Genomic DNA, 22,788 nt, shown 5'->3' on the forward strand with positions numbered 1-22,788 from the left:
CCTCAGAAAAACCTTTCCAGACCTGCCACCTCCAGTAACAGCAGCGGAAATCACTCTCCGTTGTTATTCTTGGTCATAGCCCTCTATTCCTTTCCTCGTGACTGTTCTTACAACCTATTAACATAAATTATTATTTGTAAGTTTTGATATATTCATATTCCATGTTCAGAAATATTTGCTGTGCTTTCCTACCAGGTCCATCTCTGTTGGGGGCCATTACACTTCCCCACCCCCTTGACATCTGGTTTGGTCACATGACTTGCTTTGGGCAAGGAAATGTGCTCTGAGAAACAAAATTCTAAAGCCATTGTATGGGGCTGCTCCTTTAGCCTTGGTCCAAAAGGGAGAGAGTGACAGGCAGAGCTGTGATAGACCCAACATGAGCAAGGAATAAATCTTTGTTGTAGTAACTCTCTAGGATTTGGAAATGGTTACTGCATTGTAACTTAGCCAAGGCTGACTGTTCTGTGAGCCTGCTTCATAGTTATCTCCCCACTAGGCTGTGCATTTCATGAAGCCAGGGATTGCATCTGTTTTATTTTCTGCACTTTACTCTGCATCTAGCACAAGGCTTGGCACATTGAAGCACTCAACAAACGTTAGTTGAAGGAATAAATGTGTAATGGATATGCACATAAACCAGCTTTAGAGGACTACCTTTTGGCATGTGTTGTTTATGATACTGAGTGATTAGCTTTTTGTAAGTTAATCAGCTCTCACCTTTCACTGTATGCACTACCCCTAGACTCACCTTACTCCATCTCCCAGCAGACACATAATTTTGACTCTGCTTTTAATTCGTATGCAGTTGCTATGTAAGATTTAATTCCTAGGAGAAAAGTCCCTTTACAACTATTTAGTTTCCTTGGAAAAAAAACAAAGAATTCTCTTAAATATCTTCCTTCCAATAAAGAGTAGCTGGTCCCCAAATGGTCAAGGGACTTAAAAGAACCTATGACACCTCTGAGGCTGTTTGCTCTCCATTCAGGCAAGCTGAAATAAAACACACATATAATGGGAAGATATTACTGAACACATTTTGTAACTATAAGGAAATGCATTGGCTTTCTCTATAGCAGAAGCTATTCTTCCTGTATTTAAACTATCTCTAAATTCTATAGGTGGATACACAGGCACGTTTTTTGCCTTATAAAGGATTTTGCTAAAGACCCTAAGTAGTAGAGGACATATGAACAGAAGAATTATGTTCTCCTTTGAAGACAGTCTAAGTGATCTGTCCCTTTTCACTATATATCATAAAAGCCATTTGCCCTAGAGGCTTCCAGTGTAAACCTTGTCTCTGAAGATGAGAGTAGGGACCACGTCTTGTTTATATTTGAGTCCCTAGCACCTAGCTTAGTGCCTAGCATGTGGTGGAGGCTCAATCAACGTTTGCTTAAAGACTTGGGGCCCCTTTTCATTTGCATTTATTTCAGAAAACTTGTAATCAAATGGACGCTGTGGGTGGTATACCAACATGCAACCATTCTTCCTCCTCTGAACCCTTCTCATAGTCAGCACCTGGCTTCTAGCTTCCAGTTATTTGGATCCTGATGGTCAGACAGTGTGGGTATCAATCAAGAGTAGACAAGAGATGGAAGAGAACCACATTCTAGTGCTGGCTCTGTGCTGCCCTTATGTGAGCCTGAACCAACTCTCTTCCAAACCTTGTACCTCTTTTGCAAAATGATCCCATGGCCCAAATGATCCATGAAATCTCTTGTAACTCTGACATGCTTTGCCTTTTTTTTGAAACACTCCAGATTTGGAAGAACTTTTTCTATCACCATTTTTTCTTACTGCCCAGTCATTAGAGCTATATATACACCAGGCCAATTAGCTGGGTAATTTTTCATGAATACAGGCGTATTCCTAATTAGACAGTGTCTGGGTTCATACTACAACAATTAACCCCCAAGTGGAATAATTGCTGTAGAATGAACACTGCATAATTGTTTTGAAGCTCGTCCTTCCTTCTCATTGACACCCCTCTGGTTACAACAGGAGATGAACTGTCTGCTTTGGGTTTGCCACTTCCTTCTTGACTTCTGCATGGTCTTTGCCATGTGTTCCCCCATTCATCTTCCCAACTGGCTCCCATTGCACGGGTGTCACTGTGGCCTGCAGTTAGGCCACTCTCCTGACCTACGACATAGCAGCGCCACGGATTCATTGATAATCTCCCCTCTGCACCTATAGGCCTTCTATAGGTCACAAAGGGCCAAACCTATACCATCCCCAAAAAAGGGTCCAGGAAATCAGGTGGTGTTTATTTTTAGTCTTCCCAGGGTAGCAGCATTCAGGTTGCACAAACTTAACTACTTTTGTCTATTTCCAGAATTTATGATTACAAGAGTAAGAGAGAGAGGCAGCTGCTAACGTAACCCACAGCTAGTCAATCAGACACGTCTGAAACAAGCTACATTTAATACAGCACAAATGGAACAAGTAGTGACAATTGACTGTTACCAAATTTGTTAAAGTGATTCATAGGTATTTAAACTTGAGTATGTTTTTACAGTTTAAGAAAATTGTCTTATTTTAAATAACTGGCAACACACATCCACACTGTACTTTTTTCCGTTCCTTTCTTCCCACCCCCTGCTAAACATTTCCTGGAATGCTGACAGCTCCGAGGGACTCAGCAACAGGGCAGTATGCAATAATGCATTATCTCTGACCTAGTCACAAGGACCTGAACAGATATTTGGCATCTGTAGTAGAAAATTTGGGCTAGCAGCAGGGATTGGGGCCCAGGTCTGTGTTTCAGATTTAAGGCCTAGTGCAGGGATGAGTGAGAGGCTTGTGAGCTGGTGAGAGAGGCACTAGTAACACAGCAGAGTGGCTGAGATGTTCTCTTCAGAGGCAGGGCTATTACATGCAAACTCCTACTCAGTCATTATATTCTTAAGGGAGCCAGGTACACACTACTAGCTGTGTACCTGGTTCCCTTAAGCCTCAGTTTCTTCAGCTGTAAAATGGGGATATACCTATCTCACATTGTGTGGAACACAATAAAGTATGGGAAGCCTCTTGCATAGGCCCTGGCACACAGTAACATGATAAACACTGGAAATTATTTGTAGTGGAATTATTAACAGCCCTGAATATGAATATGTTCAGTCCTGCTGCCAGCCAAATGAGCAATTTTGAAAAATGTACCCACCACTCAAAACCCTTTGCTGCCAGTAAAAAATATATAAATAAATAAATAAATACACAAATCTACAATGCCAGTCAACCTTCATGGCAACCCTCTAGAGCCAGAGAATGCACAGGTGCACAGTCTGCACACCTGGAAGCTGTAACCTTGAACAGATTTTTAGCAATGGTTGTGCCTTTTCATTTTGGGGTATGCAATTAATGCAGAGGCTCTTCAGTTAGCCACTCTCAATGGCGCGAAAGAAGCCTGTTAGGTAAAATTTGTGGTTCCAGGATACCTGCTTTAATAAGTAGGGTGCTTCTTTTGGTGAGGGAAAGAGCACTAGATTGAGGCAAATGAGTGTGTGCTTCCTTTTTTCTGCTCTTTCCCCATTTTCACTCACAACATTGTTAACTACATGAAATAGTATTACAGAGGAGATCATGTACAACCTTGAAGAAGAAAATTAGCCCCAAAGGACAGCCTGAGACCTCATATGGGTGGGGTGGGTGGGTGAATGCATGGAAAAGAAAGATTACCTGCTTTACCAGTAGAGACCACGGGCTGAGCAGGGTCTAATAGCACCAGAGACATTCTCTCTTTAGTACCAGCTGAAGGAACTTCCTTCTTGGTTGCTTCTCTGGGCGTATGCTCATTTTTCAAGAGCTCAAGGCCTTAAAGGAACAGGGAATGGGGAGTGAGCTGAGCTGACTGACTGTCATCTGTTGTAGCGATCTTGGAATGTGAAGTGGCTGGGGTACCATGATGCTCAGTGTCACTCTCCGGAAAATGGCATTATGCTACTTATTCCAAGTACCCAAGGAAGTTGTTAAGAGCACCAGTGATGATGCTAGCAGAATTTGAGAAGGATCAACTCTGACTTTCTGACCTTGGGCAAGCCAGCTGAATGCCTCTACCTATAAAATGAGGGGACTGGAATCAATTAACTCGGGTACTCTTGGATCCGGCAAGACACTGCCATGTTTCAATCCTGGCCCACCACTTAGGAAGCAAGTGCCCTTGATGAGTCAGACAAAATTAGTGTGCATTAGAGCTGCTTCTGTCCTGGGCATGTGGAGAATTGTGCTTTCCAATCCCCTTGCATTTGGGCAGGCTCATGTGACTAGTTCTGAGAGCAAAAATAACATGTCTCTTCTGGTTCAAAACACTTCATTGTTGATATGAGACCCTCTCTCCACTTATTAATCAAGGAAGCCCTTTGTCCCATACAGTATCACTCCAAGATGTTGATGGCTATGCCAACCTCATTGCTAAATCACTGCATGTAAGACAGTTGCCCCTGAGAGTCCCTTAGACCCACAGTAGATTTTTTAAAGTGAGACATATAACTTTGTTTTGTTAGCCTCTGAAATTTTCTACCTCAGCTTCTGTTTTTTATAACCTAAAGTTATTAATATAACCTGCCTTATATGATTCTTGTAAGGATTAAATGATATAATATATGTAAATGGCTTATAACAAGGTTTGGCACATAGTAAATACTCAATACACATTTAACCTTCATTATTCTTCTCCTTTGTCCCTATGATTCTATTATATTATGATTATTAGATGTTATCCTAAACCGTCTGTATTAGTCTCACTGCTATAAAGATACCTGAAAGTGGTAATTTATAAGCAAGGGAGGTTTAACTGACTCACAATCCCTCATGGCTGGGGAGGCCTCAGGAAACTTACAATCATGGTGGAAGTGGAAGCAGGCACCTTCTTCACAAGGTGGCAGGAGAGAGTGGGCTTGTGAAGGAGAAACTGTCAAACACTTCTAAAACCATACCTTGTGAGAAGTCACTATCACGAAAACAGCATGGGGGGAACCGCCCCCATGATCCAATCACCTCCCTTCCTCCACACAGGATTACAATTTGAGATGAGATTTGGGTGGGGATACTGAGCCAAACCATATCATTCTGCCCTGGCCCCTCCCAAATCTCATGTCTTTTCACATTTCAAAGCCAATCATGCCTTTCCAACAGTCCTCCAAAATCTTAACTCATTCCAGCATTAACTCAAAAGTCCACAGTCCAAAGTCTCATCTAAGACAAAGCAAGTCTCTTCTGCATATAAGCCTGTAGAATAAAAAGCAAGTTAGTTACTTCCTAGACACAATGGAGGTACAGGCATTGGGTAAATGCTCCCATTCCAAATGGGAGGGATTGGCCAAAACAAAGGGGCTACAGGACCCATACAAGCCCAAAATCCAACAGGGCAGTCATTATATGTTAAAGCTCCTAAATAATCTCCTTTGACTCCATGTCTCACGTCCAGGTCATGCTGATACAACAGGTTGGCTCCCACAGTCTTGGGCAGCCCTGCCCCTGTGGCTTTGCAGGGTATAACCCCCTTCCCATCTGCTTTCACAGGCTGGCGTTGAGTGTCTGTGGCTTCTCCAAATGCACAGTGCAAGCCGTCGGTGGATCTACCCTGCTGGGGTCTGGAGGATGGTGGCCTTCTCCTCACAGCTCCACTAGGCAGTGCCCCAATGGGGACTCTGCATGGGGGCTCCAACCCCATGTTTCCCTTCTGCAGTGCTCTAGCAGAGGTTCTCCATAAGGGCACCACCCCTGCAGCAAACGTCTGCCTGGACATCCAGGCATTTCTATACATCCTCTGAAATCTAGGCAGAGGTTCCCAAACCTCAATTCTTGACTTCTGTGTACCCGCAGGCCTAACACCACATGGAAGCTGTCAAGGTTGGGGCTTGCACCTCTGAAGCAATGGCCTGAGCTGTACCTTGACCCCTTTTATCCACAATTGGTGCTGAAGTGGCTGGGACACAAAGTGCCATGTCTTGAGCCTGCACAGAGTAGCCAGAACCCTGGGCCTGACCCATGAAACCATTTTCCCTCCTAGACCTCCAGGCCTGTGATGGGAGGGGCTGTGGCCAAGATCCCTGACATGCCCTGGAGACATTTTCCCCATTGCCTTGGCAATTAACATTAGGTTCCTTGTCACTTACACAAATTTCTGCAGCTGGCTTGAATTGCTGCTTAGAAAATGGGGTTTTCTTTTCTATTGCGTCATCAGGCTGCAAGTTTTCCAAACTTTTATGCTCTGCTTCCCTTTTAAACATATATTCCAATTTCAAACCATCTCTTTCTGAATGCATAAAACTGAATGCTTTCAGAATAATCCAGGTCACGTCTTGAATGCTTTGCTGCCTAGAAATTTCTTCTGCCAGATACCTTAAATCATCTCTTTCAAGTTCAAATTTCCACAGATATTTAGGGCACGGTCAAAATGCCAGTCACTTTGCTAAACCAAAGCATGAGTGACCTTTACTGTAGTTCCTAATAAGTTCATCTTCTTTATCTGAGACCACCTCAGCCTGGACTTCATTGTTCACATCACTATAAGCACTTTGGTCAAAATCATTCAAGAAATCTCTAGGAAGCTCCAAACTTTCCCACATCTTCTCATCTTCTGAGCCCCTCTAAACTGTTCCAACCTCTGCCCATTACCCAGTTCCAAAGTCATTTCCACATTTTCAAGTATCTTTATAGTAGTACCCCACTCCTGGTACCAATTTACTATATTAGTCCATTTCCACACTGCTATAAAGGACTTCCCTGAGACTGAGTAATTTATAAAGGAAAGAAGTTTAATTGACTCAGAGTTCCACATGGCTGGGGAGGCCTCAGAAAACTTACAATCATGGTGGAAGGGGAAGCAGACCCTTTCTTCACAAGGGGTCTCATTCTGCTATGCAGGAGAGAGAGAGTATATGAAGGAGTAACTGCCAAACACTTATAAAACCATCAGACCTCAAGAGAACTCACTCACTATCACAAGAACAGAATTGGGAGAAACTGCCCCTGTGATTCAATCCACTCCCTTCCCTCACATGTGGGAATTACAGGCCCCTCCCTCAACACAGGGGGATTACTATTTGAGATGAGATCTGGGTGGGGACACAGACCCAAACCATATAAACTGGTATCTTGATTTCAGACTTCCAGCCCCCAGAGCTGTGAGAAAACAAATTTCTGTTGTTTAAGTCACTCAGTCTATGGTGCTTGTTATGGGAGCCTGAGAAAACTAAGATACGGCTCCTTTCATTAAAATTTTTTGCCATCTGATCTTTTAAAAAAATTATTTATTTTATTTTAAATTATTGGGGTATATGTGCATATTTGTTACATGGATGTATTGTGTAATTGTGAGGTTTGGGCTTCTAGTGTACCAGTATTCCAAATATTCCAAATAGTGACCATTGTACCCAACAGGTAATTTTCCAACCCTCACCCTCCCTCCCAACTTGCCCCCTTTTGGAGTCCCCAGATGACTATGCCCCTTTTGCAAGCTTCCACAGTACTCATACTGCTCCAAGCTAGCAACAATTATGTTGAATTTGAATTGTGCACTGAGTTGTTAATGTTATCTACCAGACTTAGAGCCACTTAAGGGCCTAAGATCGTATATTTTCCCTCTAAGCACTCCCGTATTTATCTAAGTATTATAAGTGAATGTTCCACAGACATTTGTTGAATGAATGAAGAGTGAATGCTCTTGAGCTCTTTCTTTCAGCCTAATAAAACACCACTGGGTGGGGATGAGAGTGTGTTGCACAACCCAGAGTGAGATATCTGTGCACCTTGAGTTGTTCTCAAGGATGGTGGCCTTGAAAACAGAAAGTCACTGAAATCACTTTAATACCCTATTGCATAAGACAGGAGAAAGTAAACTAAGTAAAAAAGAAAGAGCTTGGCATCTGGCAAAGTCAGTGTGTGATTAACAAAAGAAGAACTGCTCTGTGGTTGATTGGAGAATTGGAGTTATTCCTAGTTGTCTGCTATGAAAGAGCCTTTCTGTGGAGACAATGGAGTAATAAAATATTTTTATTTCTGGGCCAATATTCTGGTCTGAAAAAATATATTCGGGAAAAAATGTTATATTGATACATTTGAGTACCTATCATCTATATAGTCCCAATATGTAACACATTAAATTTTAATAGGATTTTATATTTTTGTTATTTCCAAGCATTTCATTTTGATTATTTTGCAGCAACCCTCAAGAGTAGACAGGCAAGTACAGGGGTGGTAGCCACCAATCACATTGTCTGCCTGACCTCCTTGACCTCTTTTGGGGATTTTTTCTCTCTTATGTTATAGAATATCCCTGGCACCCAATCTTAAGATTTGAGAGGGTTTCCCAAACATAGAACTTCATCTCCCTGGCCACAAAAGGGCACATAATACAAGATAGACCAGTCAAAGCTCGTCTGTAGGATGGCTCCCGTGGAAATAAGAAAAGAGAGAAATTTTCTATCTGGTGGTAGAGCTGGAATAAAGAAGCACTGGATTTGCCTGTGGTTATGTATCTCATCTCATGGGGAACTCCACTTGGAGAGAAGGAAGCCAACATATTGAGAGAAGCCAAGGCAAGCAATGTTTTGAAGATTCAGCTCTCTTTTGGTTGTAAGCTACAGAACCTCAACTTACTTTAAACAGCTTACGAAAATACGGGAGCTCATTGGCTTATTTTACAAACTGCAGAAAAGTTTTTGGTATAATCGAGTTTTAGAAATGACTGAAACTGTTAGGACTGTCTATTTCCCAGATATAACTACTGAGGCTCAGAGAAGTTAAATGTGTTATTCCAGTTAGAAAAGAGGAAGTGGAAATTACAGTTTATGAACACTTACTATATGCCAGGCAATAGATTCTATGCTTTATATATTTTCTTATCTTACACTGGAAATAGAAGTCACATAGCTAATACTGGCAGAGCTGGAATTTGAACCCAAGCCTGTCTGGCCCCAAAGGCTATGATTTATCCCTGTACCAGAATGTCTGTGTGTGCCTTGTTAACAAGTAACAAAGCCAAATATTTTAAGTGTTGAGCAAGTCTTCTTTCCACCATATTATGCTGCCTATCCTCAAATCTTTGAGGCAAAAGTCTAGAAGGAGATTCATAATTTACCTATGTGTTAAAACATATTATCTAACCTTCATCCTTTTTTATAATGCAAGAATACACTTTGTTCTTCTGTAATCAGTCCTTACCTGTCTAAATACTTTCCTGACTAACAGGACTACATGTCATATTCCTGCATCAGGGATTGGCTGCAAGTGGTGTTGATTCTTGAATAGAAACCAAACTTGCCATTCCTGTGCGCTGTCAAATATGATAAAAATGTAATATCACTAAAAGCTTGATTTTGCACCTTGGCTAAGCCTTCAGCAGAAGTGCTGTGAGACCACATGCTCCCTGAGAAAGTCTTCTAGTGTAAACAAACCAGCAAGAAGGGAAGAATGAGGAGTGAAAGAGAACCCCAAAGGAAAAGACAGATCAACATGAAGAATAGAAGTAACAATGTGAAGAAGAATGGCCAAAAGAGGGTGTGATCCAAGCAGTAAGTGAAATAAACAGAGGATACGGGCATGAAGAATGGACAACTGGAACAAAGGAGGAGCTGAACAAAACCAGGGATGACTCTAAAGAAGAAGAGGAAAGGTGAGCAGACAGAAGAGTCCAAGAATAGTGAAATATGGAGCCAATCACTGGTACTCACCAACAGAGAAGAAAATCCTAAAGAGAAGACAATGACCAAATCATTTGCACACTGCTTTGGAATGCAATTTTCCCTTGGAGAAGAGGATTCTGGGAAAGCTGATAGACACTCCAATGTGCTTCATTGTGCTTGCATTTCCCAGCACATAGGGCCAGGTGGAGGCAGGAACTGGGACACACTTCACAGAATTACTTCTGATTACATTCCAGTGACTCCACAAAGTTGATAAAGAATCTGCAGAAAACTTACCATGAGCTATACAAAGAAGGTAAACAAAATATTTCTCAAGCAGGTTGTGAATGAGTACATAAAAATGGAAGAAAAATGGAGAATAATATCTAAGAAAACAAAGTAAGAACCATGAGAGAAAATAAAATAAAGGAAATACAAAGAGATATTTAGCAACTGAAGGTGAGCTTTGTAAGTGAGAATTGAAACGAAACCCTTTTGGGGTATGAAAGTCTGAAAATAGGAAAGCCCCATGAACTGGAATTGGGCCCCACAAAAAGATAGGGGCAGACCAGGCAGAACCCCAAAGTCACTGTTAAGGATTTTAATGCACAGTCTAAGATCAGTAGAAAACTATTACTAATCCTAAGGGAAGGGAGGAATAATGAGAAGAAGGGGTAACATAACCAGATTTACATTTTGAAGATTGCTCTAGCTAGAATGTGGGGAATGGATTGGAAGAGGGTTAGATTAGATGCCAGGAGACCAGATAAAAGGTTATCTCAAACGGTCTAGATAAGAGATCATGGCAAGTTAGGCTAAATTGATGCTAGTGACGATGGAGGGAAGTGGGAAGATTTGAGAAATGATTTAAGCAATGAAATAGACAAGGCTTCACAGGGCATTAGACATGGAGAGTGAGAGAGAAGAAGGTGGCAAAGATGAAATATCAATAAGACTTTATTAGAATAGTTTTGTCATCCTGTATTAATCAGGACTCTTTAGGTTACAATGGACAGAGTCCAACTTAAACTTGCTTATACATAGCTAATACTGGCAGAGCTGGAATTTGAATCCAAGCCTGTCTGGCCCCAAAGGCTGTGATTTATCCCTGTACCAGAATGTCTGCGTGTGCCTTGCTAATAAGTAACAAAGCACACAAATGTTTAAAGAAACATTTGTTTCTTTAACTGAAAAGTCCAGAGGTGGATCTAAATTCATGTGCCACTTGATCTGGGGGCTCAAATAATGTTACAGGATCCCACCTTTTCCTAGTTCTTGTCTCTGCTCCCCTCCACATCAGCTTCATTCTCAGAAACCCCGTGTGGTGGCAAAGTGGCTGTCAGTAGTTCCATATCGACAAGTCCAAAGACAAAGAGAAAGGTTCTCTTCACAGGAGATCCCACATAGGCCTGGATCAACAGGAAAAGTGTTGCAGGAGAGAGGATGGGAGGCTTTATTCCTTTATTTCCTTTGAGAATTTCTCAAAGGAAATTCAGGATACTACCATCAAAGCGAGGAGAAACAGATGCTGGTGGCCAAAACACAGTGGCCACTCAAGACACATTTCCAGTAAGGCCATAGCAATCTAGACAGATGCTTCCCTCTTTGAAATCACAAATTAAGTTATAAACATGCACATGTTCTCTTGACTAAAAACTGATACAGTTTATAGCCAGGTCAATGCATCACACAATACAAGACTACTTAACATTTTCAAACTGTCTGATATTGTGAAATTATTGGTGGATTTAATCACTTGCTCAGAACCAAAGTATAATCTTGTAATCTATTTGTAGCTCTGAATAAGTAAAATCTTGTGTGATAGACACGCCTAATAGCAATAACTTAAGCATACTCTGAGAATGACCCTGTATTGCAAACATACCTGAATGCATGTTCTGAGCTAGGGAATCCAGAAGTGGCCAATCCAGAGATTAGTTTCTTGTCTATAAAGAACATCTGAGCCTCTCTCCCATCCCATGAAATACAGGGGAGCAAGGCCCTGAGTTTGGGGTTGAATGAAAGTTACCAGGTGGAGACTGTTAGGGAAAGCATGCTAAGTGAAAATGCTACATAAATTTATACCTTTTGCAAATGGTTGTGGTTCTCCTGCAGCCTGCTGCCCCTGGACTATATGTAAGGTAAGTCTCCTGTCCAGTCTGCTATACTGGACTCTCTCCTGTGTATGTAAACGCCCAATAAAACCCCATGACTTATTTGCTGGCTCTGGGTCTCTTCTTCAGCTTCTCGAATCTCATGCCATTTCCACAGAAGTTGATGGGGGTTTGGCACAACATCTGGGAAATGATTTTGAGGCATCACTTTATTCTTGGTAAGAAATAGTTACAAAACAAACGCAAAGTATGTTTGCTCCTTAAAATATTTGGTAGTTGTAGTGTGGGACTATGCAGGCAAAAAAGCTGAGAACAAAGGATTCATGTAGTCAGTAAGCAGACCTGTTTTAGATCATAGCTAGGTTGTTGATTACTTATGGCTGTTGGTTCCTTACAGATTATAGGTTGATTGCAGACAACAGATAACAACTGTTGATTACTTACAACACATGTTTTCATTGCGTAGTGGTAGCAGTGCAGGCTGCCTGGCTCACATCTTGCTTTTGACACTCACTGGCTGTGTGACCTAGATCAGGTAATTTAACCTCTCTGTGCTTCAGTTTCCTTATCTGTAAAATAGAAATGACAATAGTACTGCTTTAAATGGTTATTATCAAGATGAAATGAATTTACTTATTGTAAAATGCTTACAACAGTGCCTGGTACATAATAGCTGCTATATATGTATTTGTTTAATAAACTTGAGAGTTTTTATTTCACCTTTCTGAGTCTCGATTTCCTGATCCACAAAATAAACATCATACTACCTGCAACTTCTCAAGATTGCTCTGTGGTTTAAATGAGATAATTGTACATGAAGTTCCTCATACAGAGTTTTCCACAAAGCATTCAATAAATACGGTCTCCTTTCCCCTTTCAACAACTAGAAAACTCTTTATATTAATAAGCATTCAAATGGATCTAAGCCTCAACCCTACCTAGTTATTCTCTATTTCTGCACCCTTCCATATTTCTTCATGGCCCTCCCACTAGACGATAAACTCCAGAGGCAATTAGCATGCCTGAATTGTGCACAGTGTTCACAATGGATGTGCACATCGATAGGCACATGGCAGATGCTCAGTAAACAGTTACTAAACAAATGCATGATTATTCATTGCTTCATTTCAATGCACTTTGTCCACTTATTAGTTGTACTCAGATACTTGAAGACAGACTCAGCAAAATGAACAACTCATGATCCAGACCATTTTTTTTCTTGCTGTGTAAAAATTCCATCTATATAAAAATAACTGTGCAGGGCTGTAACCAGCTGTCACTTCATGTAGACATGTGCAAGCACAAAGCCCTGTGTGATGGGCATAGTTCTTGAGTTGTGCCGTGTTACACTCTGTCAGATGGAATATGTTAGGGAAGCAAGCGTTAGTCCATAACTTTAAAATTAGGAGGAGGTATTTTGCAGATAGAAAAATAAGGAATTTGAAAGATGTGTACTTAACAAACAAACAACTATTTGCTTCCAAAGTTTTAACTTAAGATAGGCCTGATCTTAGTCCAAAACATTGTAATAGAAGAAACTTCAGGATGGTTTCTCATCATTTGGATCCTTTTCCATTATTTCTATTGTCCTGGGCAATAAATTTCAGTATTTGATCAAATAATGGCAGATTCCATGCAATCCCATTCAGGTATCCCCAGTTTATAATGATTTTCCTCTTGTCAGCTCATTTCTTAAATCTTTGTTGAATCTGGTTTCAATGGTACTATAAACAATCATCATTGCATTGTAAAACTAGAAACCCTCCACTAAAATAGTGTTTTGATCTGGGTTGCCATAGTAATAAGTGTATGCTCCCCTCTTTGGAGGCCTTGTTATATGAAGTATCTGTGATTTGCTCAGAATGGCCCCAGTTCATCTGTCAAAATGGGTTTTTCCTTTTTTAAAATAATGATCTAGAAAATCCCACAGTGGCCACAAATATTTCACAGCCATAACGAGGAGCATTGGAGTAGTCAAGCTTTATAAATCTATGCCATTATTACATTAGAATAAATCATGTTTCTTAGGTATATTACATAGGCCTTTGTAAGCCTAATTTTAGATCGGCTGTTCAACAAGGGTGCGGTTGTTTATTATGAAAAGAGAATTATTAAGTGTGACTTCAAAAATGCATCATATGTCAGTTCATGTAGAAGGACCCTGGAGCAAAAAAATGGAAATTACTTCTTACTTCTATCAAAATACTGCAAATAGCTATTCAGGTTCAAACTTAGTTACAATTAGAATGTGATGAACAATGATTTTTTATAACAGCATGAAATCATACATTCCATTCACGTTTGGGTTCAAGTTATTCATTGGTAGGAGGGGATAAAATGAGAAATACTGCAAATTTATCAGTGTCACCATGAAGAAAATAATGATGTACATTATTTAAAATAAAAATGTTCTAGTCAGTTACAGTAATTTGATACAAGAACTATGATATTTTTTCCTGCAGGAATGAGAGTAAACAAACACTATATCAACAAACCAGCAATAGAATCCACAAAGAGGTGGAAGATTATTTTTCATCTAAGACAAATGGTGAAGTTGGTTACTTTCTGTAAGTCACTATCAGCTACAGGGTTATTTTGTATACTGCTGGCTACTGCCTCATAATATCTGATGTGGGAATATTAACAACATCAGTGGGCAAAAGAACAGGAAGAATCCATCTGTATTCAATGAATTCTAATTAAAAAGTAATTACGGCACAATGAGGTTGCTGCCAGTTTTATTCCCTCTTCCTGACCGCAAACCACACACATGAAGTGTTAGTCTTCTGCTATTTGTATCCTGCTAAACAACCAGAAAGGCAGGCAGGAACCAGACCCACATTTCCTTCCATTTTTCAGGTGACTTAGTTTTAAATAACTGCAGCCCCAGAAGACATTCAGGGGCAAGAGGTGGTGCACATCTTCTGTTATAATTGACCTGGGCTTTGAGATTTCTCTGTCATGATGTATCCCAGAATGTTGCATGATGGGAAGACCCTTGTTATTCCTCCACCAGCCGAGCCAAACGGACAAGATCAAGTAGGCCTGGGACTTGGGAAAAAAGGGAAGAAATATTGACAGATAAGTAACCACTCCAGGAAATGACAGGCAGCTGGAGCAGTGTGGGTACTCTTCGGATTCAGATGTAATCCTTTAACCTCATGCTCAAACTCTGTAATCTTTCAATGAGATGGAAGAGAAAAAGGAAAAAAGCAAATTGCTTAATCAAAGCCCTTAATGTGTGACCAGGATTAGTAACTAAGTCAGAATGACAACCTGCAGGTATAAAAAGTCTTCATAAGATGGCCTCAGTACTAATGAAGTCATATCTGCAGGGCTGAAAATAAAGAAGAATAAGCTGGCATTTCAGTTGGCATAGACACCTTTCTCTACCTGAAAACAGGCATACAAAACTGATTTCCTGATCAGCAATTTTTCTTTAACCACTACAAGGAAGGGCTACAGCCTGCATTCTTTCTGGTTGGCAAACTTCCCACTTCACCCACATTCTATAAAATTGTCTTTATCTAATAGACAACATAACAGGTGTCAGTTGGGTTTCTGTTTAAAGAGGAAGAATAGGCTCTGGCATAAGTCATTTGCTGCTGAGGGCACTAAAAGACGTCGGGGTTCTTTCTTGGAAAGGAAGTGCTAACAGACTAAAGTGGCTGTCAATTCACATTAAAAATGGAAAGTGATAGCCCACTAGATTTATACAGCATCCTTTGAGGCAACCATCCATGTTATACTGAGTTTTTGTGTCAGCCCTCAGAAATGGTGGGAAGTGTGCATTAGTTACCCTGTCCTACAACAGGCCGTTCTGAGGTCCTGATGAGCGATTCATTAACACCATGATAGTAGTTATGTTGCAAGAGCAGTCTTATCAAGAACAACGTATTTCAGCCATTTGGCCCACCTTCTCCCCAATCCATTACCAATCTTCCACAAAATAAACAATCATGAATGCTTTATGCCTCTGTAACAGTCTGGTCTGGCTTAGCCCATGGAAGAGTAAGTCTATGGGGTCTACAATTGTCCCCCATTGCCTCTTCTCTAGTTTTGTATCAGTTATCTATTGCTGTATAACAAATATCTCCAAAACTTAGCTGCTTAAAACAATAAGATTTTGTTATCTCACAGTGTCTGAGTGTCACAAATCTGAGAATGACTTACTTGGGTGGACCTGGTTCAGAGTCTCTCGTGAGGCTGTATCACCTGAAAGTTACACTATATAACTGAAAATCTGCAGTACATACTCTGGTGAAGCTAAAATAATTTAAGTGACACAACCCCTGTCTCATCAAAGCCACATATGCAAGGAACAACCTAGCAGATACCCTGGGTTCATTGAATTCATTGCTGAACCAGTTTTCAATATATCCATGTCTTTGTCTCTGACTCTCTGCTTTATAACCCTACTATATATCCATCACTTTTCTCCTCTTCTGCCCCACAATGAGCAGACTTCTGAGGTTTTACCCCATCTGTTCTACTTTTTAGACTTTGACTAAGACTTTCTCCTTCCTGGTGTAGCACCTACTTGGAGAGATATCATTGGAGCAGATCTTCTTAGAATGGCCTGTTTGTGAGCTAGATTAATAGATCACTAATGAAAGAACCATATTCCAGTCTTCTTTTTACCTCCAATGCCTAGTACAGCCTCTGGCATATAGAAAGCCCTTAGTAAATGTTTGAATTGAGTTGAATCATTGCTGTAGTCTTAGCTTGTCACAAACACCATTTAACACTGAAGCACAGCCTTAACAGGAAATTTTTACTAATATCCTAACTATGGATTGGTGAAGAAATCACTCATTTCTTAAGTATTCAATTTGAGCACCTACTATTTAACTATCGAATGACTACTAGTGGCAATGCACTACACGTTAATTTTGCAGTGATGTGCAAACCCACAGGACATTTGATCTCATGAAACTTAGAATCTAGTTTATTCAATAGGTGGTTAGTAAATGTTGGTAGCTGATAGAGTAACATATGATAGTGACCTTCAAATATGTAAAGGACTGTCTCATAAGGAAGAGGCTAAACTGGCCAGGCACGGTGGCTCACACCTGTAATCCCAGCACTTTGGCAGGCCGAGGCAGGTGGATCACTTGAGATCAGGAGTTCGAGACCAGCCTGGCCAACATGGTGAAACCCCCATCTCTACTAAAAATACAAAAATTTGGGTTCCATGAGTTACCAGGATGTGAATTTCAACTGAATTTAAATAACGACATTCTAGTACAGGAGTTGTTGAACACTGGGGAGGAATAGCCTTTGGGATTAAGAAGCGTCCCAGCACTAAGAGGCTAGATGAGCATCAATTAGGGGATACTGCATTAACAATGATAACAGCAATAATAATAGAGGCTAACATTGATAAGGTGCTTACTATATGCCAGGCATTGTGCAACACTCTATAAAGGAGGTGCCACTACCATCATCATTTTGTAGATGAAGAAAGTGAGGCCCAAATAGGTCCAGAAATCAAATACAGGTAGTCCGACTCCAAAGCCTGTGTGCTTAGCACTTACTCCTCCCACTCGCTAGTGAAAGAATCCTCCAGCAAGTGGAAAGTAGGCAACACTGAGATTTTTCTGTTGCTGTATTTCTCTCTATGGGCACCTATGAAACCAGGACCCGGGATTTGTGGTTGCATTGAATAACGGTAGAGGTATGAAGAAAGCCCTACTGCAATTCTCCCTCTCTCCCCAACTCAGGAGAAGCACCAACAGACTGGTTTCTGCAGTCTACCTACATGAGACCATGACTTTTTAAAGTAAACTAAAACCTTTGTTTAATCACAAAGCCTTGGGCCGGATCATACTTTAAGCTGGTGAAAGGTCAAGAAACCGTATCACAGAAGGAAATGTTGAAAGAACTGGATCTGCTTTGGCTAAAAGACAAAAGAAAAGGAGAGATATGTCTTTAAATATTTGAAGAATTGTCACTTAGAGAAGGAAGTCGACTTATTTTTGTTTTTGTCAAAGGCCCAATGGGAATCAGTAGTGAAAGGTGTCCCATGACTGCTTTCTCTACAACATTAAGAAAGAACTTCCTAATGGTTAGCACTGCCCAATAATGGAATGGACTTCCTTGGGATGTTGTGAGTACCCCTTTATTAGAAGATTTTTGCAGGGATACTGGAGAAGAGATTCCTCTACTTTTAAGAGCTTTTCAATCCTAAATTATATACCTCTTTGGTTAGTAATCTATACTTTTGTACAGGCATTAATAGCTATATTTCTGTGATTTCAAAAATTTATTTAAAAATATTAAAAATACAACATAAAGTAAAAATCATCCATAATCTCACGACTTAAAGGATAATCAAGGAAAGAGGCAAAGACTTCAGCAACTCTAATTCTCCCTGCCATTGTTCACAGCTTGACTAAATTCAAGACAAAAGAATTCAATTGCTAATATTAATGAGAGTTAATAATTAATAATTAAGTAGGTGACATGGTATGGGTTGACATATATGTGTGTGTATGTGTATATACTTTTGTCCTAAATATATGCATTTACATATATACACAAATACATTTTTAGGGTTGACTTATTAAAATTGTGCTTTGAACTGCATTTGAGCCGGCTTTAAGGATGGAAATTGGCTTTTAAAACTAAAGCTTTATTTTTATTTCTTTCTTCACCTAAAGGCTAAATATTGTTGAGGGTTTTCCAGTCTGGGGATTGTCTTGTTTTCTCTGGCTTCAAAGTAAAATGAGGCAGAGTGTGTGTGCATGCGAGTGCACCCACTGCGGAGGAGTCAGTGGTGCGTTTACCCCCAGGACACACGGGGGAGCTGCAAGAGTGCTCCCAGAGGTATTTTTCCCTATAAGCCTGTTCGTCTTGTCTTCCTTTATCTCAGAAAAAGGTGCTGTCCACTCATCTGTGCAGGCCAAAAACATAGGAGTTGGCCTAAATTTATCTCTCTCCCTCACTCTCTACTTCCAGCCCATCAGCAAGTCCTGCCTCCAAATTTATCCCAAATCTGACCACCTCACTATCCTTACCCAAGCAACTGGCAGTCCTACTTGGGATTCTTTTAGAGTGCCCCTGCTTCTAGTCTTGTTCTCTATAATCCTTCTGCACATAGCATCCAGAGGGACTTCTTTATTAAACATAAATTCATCCTCTGCTTAAAACTCTCCAGTGGCTTCCCATCACATTTAGGAGACATTCAAACTCTTTACTCTGACCATAAAGCCTCACTGACCTGACCCTGCCTACTTCTTCTGTGGCTTCTCCAGACCTTTGGTCTGGTCCTCATAGATACCATACTTGTGCCCACCAGGGAGCCTCCATAGCAGTGGCCCTCTGAGGAGTGTCACTCCCCCCTAACTTTGCATGTCCATCTCTGTTTGATTCAGAGCTCAGCTCAGATATCACCTCATAGACAGGTGTCCCCTGACCCCCTCATCTGTCAAAGTAACTTTACATCGCATGGCCTTCTTTTAATTCTCTGTGTACCTCTTACAAGCTTGGGTTTATTTCTATCTCTTGTCTTTCCCATTTTCTCTCTCTTTTAATTTCTTGTCTGTCTCCCTGACCAAAACACAAGATCCCCTTGTTAACTGCTAAATCCTCAGCTCCTAGAACAAAGCCTGATGTCCAATAAGTATCCAGTAAATATTTGTTGAATAAACAAAAGTGCGACTGATTAATGGTGCCAGACAATGAACATCCATTCCACTGATTGTTTTTTTTCTTGTACCTCAGCTCTCCTGTTAGTAACTGGATAATGTTAGGCTTTTCATGCCGTGGTAATGAGACCAGCTCTGAGGTCTCGTAGCCTCTGAATGAAAAGCCCAACTCTTGGGACAGATTTGTGAACATGTGTGAAATCAAGCATGAAAAGGAATCCAAGGCATTCTTATGTGGTTCTAACTTGTGAAGATAACTGCTAAAAAACTAAAAAAGGTTGGAAGGAAACTTCAGGATCAGGCAATTCCCCATTTGCTCTCAACACCATTAGCTCTCTGTCCATTAAAGCGTTGTCACTGATAGAGGCAGCCAGAGTCAGAAAACTTGGGTTCAACTTTTGTAAATTAACACTGTGAGTGCCTTATGTTCTTGTGGTGGTCATGACTTGTAATGGTCATGACCTCCCCATTGATTGGCACCTGGTTAGAAGGATGAATTGATCTTTTTTCCCCTGAAGTCACTGTCCTGAATAAAACTCCAAAATAATTCTTATTGAATCAAATCTTCCAGTGAACTGTTTATTAAGTATCTACAATACACACACAAATTCCAGTTCTATGAATGCCTAACTCTATGTCTGCATGTGTGTGGGTGCATATATATATACACACACACATGCATACATTCATGCATTCATTCCACTGACTGTACATAAATATATACACAATATGTATATAAATATATGCACAATATGTATATATGTGTGTATACAATTATATACAACATATACACAATATGTATATACAACATATACACAATATGTATATATAATATATGCATTATATACACAATATGTGTATATATAATATATGCATATATACAACATGTATATAAATATATACATAATATGTATATATAATGTATACATAATATGTATGTATAATATACACATACTGTGTATATATTATTGTATATATTATGTATACATATTATACATTTTATATATAATTATATGCAATAATATATATTAATGATGTATACAATTATATATTACATAATATGTAATTATTTGTGTATAATATATACATATTATGTAATATATACACGTACAATATGTATATATAACATATATTGTATATATACAATATGTATGACCACTATGTGTGTGTATATATATGTATGTGTATATATATATGTATGTGTGTATATATATGTATGTATGTGTGTGTGTGTATATATATATATGCAAACACACATATACACACATACAGCTGGGCATTCACAGAATTGGAATTCAAACCTGGCCTCTTAGCTATTAAGTTTTCACTTCCCTTGCGTTTTTCCCATTCACAATCATTAAGCAACCAGTAGGGTGTAATTCTCAGTGTAAACGACTCATTTTGCATTCTGTTTTGGACAGCAACCTCTGGAGTGTCTGGTCAGTGGAGAGTAACCCCAAGAAATCAATCACTTCCAAGGACAATGATGCTTAGGAACTTCTGGAGAGACAAAGCTGAAGACCAGGCCTCCTGATGCTTCCTTCCCACAGGTGCCCTGCCCTAGTGGCCCCCTAGCCTTCTGAGGTGACAAAACCCGCATTGCAGACTGGTTTTCACTGCTAAGCCACTCGCACCACTTCTCACCCCAGCAGTCAATGAATGTCTGCTCTTACGAAGAAACCTTCACTCATCTTTTCTTCTTAAACCAGTTCCACAGTTAAAAAAAAAAAAACAGAAATGAGGAAGTGTTTTTAAAATATAACTTGCCAAATATTATTATTATTATTTTCTCAATGCCTCTTCCTTTTGAGACTAAGGTAGTGTCCTCTGTTAGACAGGAGAGGGGGGTAAAGAGAGGAGAGAGTCCTGTGGGTCAGGCACCTGGTACTGTGACAGGGCCTGAGAACAGGAGACCTACCGATGCGGCTGCACCTTCCCAGGCCCACCATCCCCACAGTCCCCCAGAGAAGACAGTGAGTGTAAACTATGTACAGAAGAGAAGGGCTCGAATGTTCTTAACATTATTAATTTTATCCTGTATCAACACACACTCCACGTGGACCTTTGGCAGTTGGCAGAAACTGCTTTTTTTTTTTTTTTTTTTTGAGATGGAGTCTCGCCCTGTTACCAGGCTGGAGTGCAGTGGCGTGATCTTGGCTCACTGCAACCTCTGACTCCCTGGTTCAAGTGATTCTCCTGCCTCAGCCTCCCAAGTAGCTGGGATTACCAGCACACGCCACCATGCCCAGCTAAATTTTGTATTTTTAGTAGAGATGGGGTTTCACTTCGTTGGCCAGGATGGTCTTGATCTCCTGACCTCGTGATCTGCCCACCTTGGCCTCCCAAAGTGCTGGGATTACAGGCATGAGCCACCGCGCGCAACTTGAAACTGCATTTTTAAAAGTAGACTTTTCCCACAACGGCAGACAAAAGCCCATCACCTTCCATACAACAGAGGAAAAAATAATCTCCTGTTCACAATTATGGAAATATCAATGATCTCAAAGTAGTTTTACAGTTCATTCAAACACTGATGATAAGTCATAATAGTTTTAAAAATTGATGACCATGGAGAGAGGATTTTAATGACAGGAAATATTATTAAATGAAAGGGTTTTAATTGTGCAACACAAATTATTCCTTAAGATTTTTTTATATGAATCATCAAGCTGTATTCACTAAAGCATTTTAATAGAAAAGGTCATACTTTTTACTTCTTGGCTAAAGTTTTAAGCTTTCATTACCTAAAATAAAATGGCCAAGTTCTATACAGAATTGATTTTAAAGATAAGTTTATTCAACAAAGTGTGTTGTAGTTAGCATAAGGCACTTAGATGTAACAGTTGATTTTAAAAAACACTCTGTAAAAAGCCAATAATTTAACTGGCTCTATCTTCTATTTTAAAACTTTTTCTCATTTTTAATTTTTGTGGGTACATAGTGGCTGCATATATTTATGGGGTACATTAAATATTTTGATACAGGCCTACAAAGCATAATAATCACATCAGGGTAAACAGGGTATCCATCACCTCAAGCACTTATCCTTTCTTTGTGTTACAAACTATCCAATTATAGCCTTTTAGTTATTTTTAAATATTCAGTAAATTATTGTTGACCGTAATCACCCTGTTGTGCTCCTAAATACTAGATATTATTCCTCTTATTAAACTGTATTTTTGTACCCATTAACAATCCGCATTTCCTCCACCCTCCACACTATCCTTCACAGCCTCGGTAGCCATCATTCTACTCTCTATCTCCCTGAGTTCAACTGTTTTGATTTTTTGGCTCCCATAAATAAGTAAGAACATGCAAAGTTTCTCTTTCTGTGCCTGACGTATTTCACTTAACATAATGACCTCCAGTTCCATCCATGTTGTTGCAAATGACAGA

The 22,788-nt window shown here is 40.0% G+C and overlaps 1 long non-coding RNA gene across 1 annotated transcript in view; it reads right to left on the minus strand.

Moving 5' to 3' along the window:
* The window catches only part of LOC104001508 (uncharacterized), a 248,140-nt gene that overhangs the window by 85,996 nt on the left and 139,356 nt on the right, over positions 1–22,788 (minus strand). The window contains exon 2 of the long non-coding RNA XR_010153272.1: positions 12,188–12,312. This is a non-coding gene — a long non-coding RNA (uncharacterized LOC104001508). The remainder of the gene's footprint in view (positions 1–12,187; positions 12,313–22,788) is intronic.

Source organism: Pan troglodytes, chromosome 1 (assembly GCF_028858775.2).
Source record: "Pan troglodytes isolate AG18354 chromosome 1, NHGRI_mPanTro3-v2.0_pri, whole genome shotgun sequence".
NCBI classification, from domain to species: Eukaryota; Metazoa; Chordata; class Mammalia; order Primates; family Hominidae; genus Pan; species Pan troglodytes.